This window comes from Pyxicephalus adspersus, chromosome 2 (genome assembly GCF_032062135.1).
Source record: "Pyxicephalus adspersus chromosome 2, UCB_Pads_2.0, whole genome shotgun sequence".
NCBI lineage: Eukaryota > Metazoa > Chordata > Amphibia > Anura > Pyxicephalidae > Pyxicephalus > Pyxicephalus adspersus.
In genome coordinates this window covers 75,999,760-76,007,122 of record NC_092859.1, presented here as the reverse complement: position 1 = coordinate 76,007,122, position 7,363 = coordinate 75,999,760, and the positions used below count along the sequence as shown (strand labels likewise).

General features: G+C 43.4%; 1 pseudogene; it reads left to right on the top strand.

Moving 5' to 3' along the window:
• Positions 1-2,551: 2,551 nt before the first annotated feature.
• Positions 2,552-7,363, top strand: part of LOC140322437 (uncharacterized) — a 30,856-nt pseudogene continuing 26,044 nt past the window's right edge.

Below are 7,363 nucleotides of genomic sequence, written 5' to 3'. Positions count from 1 at the left end.
ATACCCACCTGCCAAAATAGCACATAGAAATAAATATAATTGAAGGATGGTATGTGGTTCAGCAAGGGTGAGTTAGATGATGGGGTGCATTAGTTTTATTGCAAGGTGGCATGTGGTTAAGAAGTGTGGGAGGAGTGATGGGGTGTACTGGTATTACTGCAGGGTGGTATGGGGTTCAGCAAGATTTAGAGTGATAATGGCCTAAACTGGTATTTTAGCATGGGATATGAAAGAATGGGGGGAAGTTTTTTCTCTTTTTTTATTTTTTTTTTTATACTAGTGTTATTGCAGGCTAATATGGGTTTCAGCGAGGGTGAGAAAGGTGATGGGGTGCTTTCCTATTGTTATGTGATCTGGGGGCACAGGAGGTGGTGACAGATTATGGAGTGCACTCCTATTGTTGTGGGGTAACACACTCTTGCTGAACCACATACCACCCTGCAATATTACCAGTGCACTCCATCTGCCTAAGCCTTGCTGAACCCAATTTCACCCTGCAATAATACCTGTGCAACCCATCACCTATCTCTCCTTTGCTGATCCCCATATTTCCCTGCAATAACACTAATATACAACACAAATGTCTTCACTTTTCCCCATCCTACTATATCCCCTGAAATAATTCCAGTGCACCCCATCACCTATCTCACCCTTGTCTAACCCCATAGCAATCTGCAGGAATAGCAGTGTGAGACAAGCGATGGTGTGCACTGGTTTTATTGCGGTATGGTATGGTGTTCAGCATGTTGAGACAGCTAAAGGGGTGCCGTGGTATGGATTCAAGAATTTTAAAACAGGTGATGCGGTGCAGTGGTAATATTGCATGATGGTATGGGGTTCAGCAAGGGTTATACAGGTGATAGGTGCACTGGTATTACTTCAGGGTGGTTTGGGAGTTAAGCAAGCTTGAGACAGATGATGGGGTGCCCTGGTATTTTTCCAGGGGGGTAGGGGTTCAAGAACTGGGAGACAGGTGATGGGCTGCACTGGTACTTTTACAGGGTGCTAGGTGATAGGGTGCAGTGGTATTATTGTATGGTGGTATGGGGTTCAGCAAGAGTGAGATAACTGATAATTGATTGGTGCCCNGTCACAAGTGATGCGGTGCACTGATATTTTTGCAGGGGGTTCAGGAAATGTGAAACAAGTAATGGGGTGCACTGGTAATATTGTAGGGTTATATGAGGTTCAGCAAGGGTGAGTCAGGTGATGTGGTGCCATGGTGTTATTGCAGGGTGGCATGGGGTTGAAGAAGTGGGAGACTAGTGATGGAGTACACTGGTATTACTGCAGGGGGGGTAGAGGGTTCAAGAAGTGTGATTTGCAATAATACCAGTGCAGCCCATACCACTCTCACCCTTCCTGAACACCCATATCACCCTCCATTCATTTCTGTAATACCCATCAGCTAAGTCTCCCTTGCTTAACCTTATATTTCCCTGCAATAACACTAGTATACAAAACACCTGTCTTCACTTTTCCCCATCCTTCCATATCACTTGCAATAATCCCAGTTCACCCCATTACTTGTCTCACTCTTCTTGAACCCTATACCACCCTGCAATAACACCAGTGCTTATTACAGGGTGGTATGTGGTTCAGCATGGTTGAGTCAAGTGATGGGGTTCATTGGTATTATTGCAAGGGGGTATGTGGTTTAACAAGGTTGAGTCAGGTGATGGGTTGCAGTAATATTACTGCAGGGCACTATGGGGTTCAGGAAGTGTGAGACTGGTTATGGCATGCACTGGTATTATTGCAGGGTGGTAAAGGGTTCAGCAAGGTTGAATCAGGTGATGTGGTGCACTGGTATTGTTGCAAGGTTGCATGTTGTTCAGGAAGTGTGACACAAGGGATGGGGTGAAGTGGTATTACTACAGGGTGGTATGGTGTTCAGCAAGAGTAAGAGAGATAATGGGGTGAACTGGTATTTTTGCAGGGGATATGAAAGGTTGAGAAAAAGTGATGACTGGTGTTTTTTTACTAGTGTTATTGCAGGCTAATATGGGGTTCAGCAAGTGAGAGATAGGTGATGGGGTGCTCTCCTATTGTGAGGTGACATACCCTTGCTGAACCCCATACCACCCTGCAGTAATACTAATGCACCAAATCACCTTTCTCATCCTTCCTGAGCCCTTTACCACCCTCCAATAATATCAGTGCACCCCATACCCTGTCTCACCCCAGCTGAACCCTATTCCTACCTGCAATAATAACAGTGCACCCCATTACCCTTTTCACCCTTGTCTAACCCCATACCCATATGCAGTAATAGCAGTGTGGGACCATTGATGGGGTGCACTGGTATTATTGCATGGTGGTATGGGGTTCAGCAAGGTTGAGACAGGTAATTGGGTGCCATGGTATTCTTGCAGGTTAGTATGGGTTGAAGAATCGTGAGGCACTTGATGGATAGCACTGGTATTTTTGCAGGGTGGTATGTGGTTCAGCAAGGGTGAGACAGATGATAGGGTGCATTGGTGTTATTGTAGGGTGGTATGGGGTTCAGCAAGGGTGAGACAGCCAACTCGCAACCACCAGGGCTGTAATAATGGGCGGTGATTTCAACTGCCCAATAGAGGAGGATGGGCGCAGCTCTGGCATCATGGCAAAGTTGGACGTTACCTCCCGCCTTCTCAAAGGGGTGGTGGCGGAAGCTTCCTTGAAGGACGTCGTAGGTTCCATCGGAAGCGGCGCTGCAAACTACTCCTGGTGCAGCCCGGATGGATCCGTCTGCTCAAGGATAGACTTCATCTTTACATCGAGAGAGGTAACGTACAACAACCCCTCCATGGTTCCCTGCTTCTTCTCAGACCACAGGGCCATTCTCTTTCAGGGGGACCTCGGCAAGGGCTTCGGTCCGGGCCCGGTCTCTTGGAAGCTGAACTGTGCCCTGCTGGAAAAGGAAGAACTGATGGAGGAACTGAGGGGTGAGTATGTCAACTGGAGGGAGGACAAGGAGCATTTAGAAAAGGTGAGTGATTGGTGGGAGTTCATGAAAGTCAAGCTCCACAGCTTCTTTCAAGCAAGGGGATGCCAACAGGTGTGTGCAAGGAAGAGAGAACTCAAGAGACTGCAGCATGAGCTGCAGTCCTTGCAGGACCTCTACCACTGTGGCTGGGACGTTAGGCGAGACCTGGAAGAGACCAAGAAGAGATTGAAAAAGCACTTCGAGGAGGACGCCAGGTGCATCATCTTCCGTTCTAAGGTGGAACATCTTGAGAAAGGTGAGAAGTGCAACTCTTTCTTTTTCAGGAAGCTCCACTCCGGCCACACCCCCCTTGCCGAGGTGCAGGACTCGACTGGAACACTCCGGAAAGGTAAGTCAGAGGTGATGGAAGTGGAACTTCTACCGGACCCTCTACTCACCCTAAGAAACAGATGACGACGCTGCAAACCGGTTCCTGTCAGGTATCACCAACACCCTTAATCCAGGCGCAGCGTCCATGAACGCCCCCCTCACTTTGGAGGAGCTGTCCTCTGCCGTCAAATCCTTTAGGCGGGGTAGAGATGTAAATTTATACACTGATTCCAAATATGCCTTTGGGGTTGTACATGATCACGGGGTAATCTGGCAGAGAAGAGGCTTCATAGCTGCAGATGGGAAGCTAATCTCACATTTCACCCTAGTACATGATCTCCTAGCCGCCATCCAATTACCAAGCAAAGTTGCTATTGTCCATTGTAAACCACATACTGGCCTCCAAACGGACATAGCTAAAGAAAATGCCCTAGCTGATAAGGCAGCAAAAGAGGCCGCTATTAGACAGACAGCAACAGTTCAAATGCCCTCCCTAGTTCCAGGAATTACCTTTACCGACAATTTATTGCTAAGCCTCCAGGATTTGGCTACAAGTAGTGACAAGTTTGAGTGGCAGTCGGTAGGTGCAGTACAAGACACTGATACGGGTCTTATCTGCAAAGAGGGGAAACCATGTATTCCAGTTGCAAGCGCCCCAATTTTAATTGCACAATATCATGGTCTAGGCCATAGGGGAACACAGGCAACCATTGACCTCATTAGGAGAGATTTTTTTATACCAAGCCTTAGATCAAGGTACAGTCCTTGATGGGGATGTTCTGTTCAAATTAAATCAGGTAATGGCCCAGCTTTTGCGTCCAGCGTATGTAAGGAACTTTCCAAAGCCCTTAGGATTGACTGGAAGTTTCACCTCATTTACCACCCTCAGAGTTCTGGGGTAGTAGAAAGGATGAATAGAACAATTAGGGAAAAAAAGGAAAATTACTGGAGGCACATTCACTAATTGGAAAAAGTTTTTGCCTGTAGCACTAGCAGAAATTAAGATGCAGCCTAACAAGAATACTAGTTACTCACCATTTGAGGTCCTAATGGGAAGACCCTTACCTACCCTTTATGGTCCAAAGGTCCCCGTGATAGAAAAGGGGGATCTAGAAGTAGTACAGGCAGAATATGTGAGGAAACTTGTAGAAACTTTAGATCAAGTTGAAAAAGATGTTGCTCGTGCCTCTCCTTTCTCTCTACAGGAACCTACGCATCCTTTCCAACCAGGAGACGTGGTGATAGTTCAGCGCCTGGCAAAAGGACGAAAACAGACTGAGTTCTCGTTTGGACCACCCACCCGAGTGGTAACAGTCACCAGAACAGCGATTCTCAAAGAAGAGGCTACAATCTGGATTCACGCTAGCAGAGTGAAAAGGGTCCCTGAGGCTTCTTCTCCGGTGTTGAACAAAGACAAAGAGGGTGAAGCAGGTGTCAAATCCCTGAACAAAGAGAGGAACTCAGAAGAAGTCTCCCTGAAAAGTGCCTTGCCACAGGCTGAAGATGATGACCCCACAATATTCTGGGAGATTTGTTTGTCAGTATCTAAAAGAGCTCAGGAGCAAGATCCCTTTGCTCCTGGCCCCTTTTATTCTGAAAAGAATAGTATAGTCAGGATGGCAAATGCCCTAAATATTAGCTCATTGTGCCTTAAAGACTTACAGAGCCCACGGGACCTTATAAAAACATGTGTTATTGCTGTGCCTACACCTGATGAATCCCTCCTTGAAGTCTGGTCGACGGCTAAAAATACACAATCTCTTATTATTTTGTATGACTTCTGTGGGGAATGTCAGAAATGAGGAAAATATATAATACAAATATATATATATTTTATAAAGATTTCTTTGTATTGGACTCAATACAGCTTTTTTGTATTTCCCGCCGCGCCTCCCGCCTGCACGGGCGCATGCAGCGACGTCATCGGGAAACCCCGGAGATCGTCACTGCACACGCCAGATGAAGAAGAGAGAAGATGTCTCCGGAGGAGCTGCGGGGATAGGGTTTTTTTTCAGTTGTAATCTGATTGTCATACAATGTTGTTTCTATTTTTAGCCACCCTGACTTTAGCTCGGGTTAAACGATCGTAGCTAGGTCGGGCTAAACGCCCGGGTGGTTAATAAACAGGATTTATATAGGGCCAACATATTACTCAGCGCTGCACATTAATTAGGGGTTGCAAATGAAAGACGAATACAGATGTTGACACAGGAGGAGAGGACCCTGCCCCGAAGAGCTTACAATCCAGGAGGTGGGGGAAGTAACACAAAAGGAGGGGAGATATGTAGGGGTGGGAAGTAGTGACGGTTTGAAAAGACAGAAGATGGGTAGGCAAGTGTGAAAAAATGGGTTTTCAGTGCTGTTTTAAATGAGTGGAAAGTGGGGGCAAGCTGAATAGGACGAGGAAGACCATTCCAGAGAGTTGGGGCAGCTCTCGAAAAGTCTGGGAGCTGTGTGTGCGATGGGGTTCAATGTATGGTCAAGGTACGCCATCTTGTGGTTCTTTGATTTATTACACACATACGCAATGGTACATTTATACTTAATAGATTTCTAAATAAAAGTAAGGATAACTCTATATGTAACATTATCCCTAATCCCTTATACTTTGGTTTATCTACAGTTATAGCCCTATAGGAACAACAAACTCCTAATGTATCTATAATTGACAAACAACCATATATATTCTATCTGGCTGTGACTATACTATATTATATTATTCAACATCAATCTACTATCTCTTCCTTAATACTACTATATACTCTAACGTTTAATATTGTCCACTCTTCAGATTTATCTCATATCAACACCCCTAGATAGCTATAAACTTCAAATATACCATCAAGCTTTTACCTGAGTTACCCAAGTAAGACCTTTCTATTTATGAATTAATCTAATTATCCTTCCTAATATGGTTGATTTTCTTTATACATAAAAGTATCCTTTTTTCCTTTAGATCAGCAGTGCCTTTGCAATTGCTACACTAATAAGGGTTTATTCCATTATCACTGTACTGGCATAATTCCAACACTATTTTAGTAAGTCTTTATCTTTATCAAAATCACAGTTTTTCTAAATGCCCTGATTGCTGCAAGAGTTGCTGTCTCTTTAATCATATGATTATGTACCAATATGATATTGTTATCTTTATATCCAATATAAATGTGACCTTAAATTATCCTAGGGTCTCTATATCCCCTGAGGAAGCCCATCTGGGCAAAATGTGTTGGGTGAGACCCCGTTTCTTGATCTATTACTTATATGCAAGTCTGTGATTTTTTTATCACTAAATATAGTGTGGATATAATACTTTATTATGCAATTCTGTTACATTTTTGTTTTATTACTATTTTAAAGATTTTTTGTACTCCAATTACATTTATTTTATATATAATCACCTTCTCCGTGCCTTCAAAAAAAGCCTACCTTTTCTCCTTCTGTCCTTTATCTAAACAGATATGTTTCATATGGTCACCGTATTAATACTTTTTGCATTTTAGGACATGTATGTAGCCAATGTTGACTTAAAGTTTTCAGTAATAATACTTAAAAAAACTTAATATATAATAAGTTTTAAAATCTAAAATATCTACTCACTGATTTTTCTATTACAAAATTAAGAAAGAAGTTTTTCTTACCACCTGTAAAGTGTCAATACCAATACTCTGAGCACTGACAATTAGTCCTGAGGGTTACAATAGGACTGACAGGTCTCTTTCTTAAAGAAAACAAGGTAAGTGGTGATATAAGTGTGCCTCTGGAGCCTGGTGATAATACCATAAGCACATAAATCTAATAATCACTGAAGTTATTGGTAGCATGTATTTACCTTTAACAGCAGTTCCCATAATTGTTATTAAGTAAAACATACATTAAATTCCATAAAGTCTTTACACATCCACAGGTTGACATTTATTAGGTTGTACTTGTAGGATCACATATACAGGCAGAATTAGCAGACCCCACAGGATGCTGGAAACCCATTAACAATAGGGATCCCAATTCACAATAACACTTAACATTGTTCTCTTTATCCCATTACATGACAATAACTTTAATCTA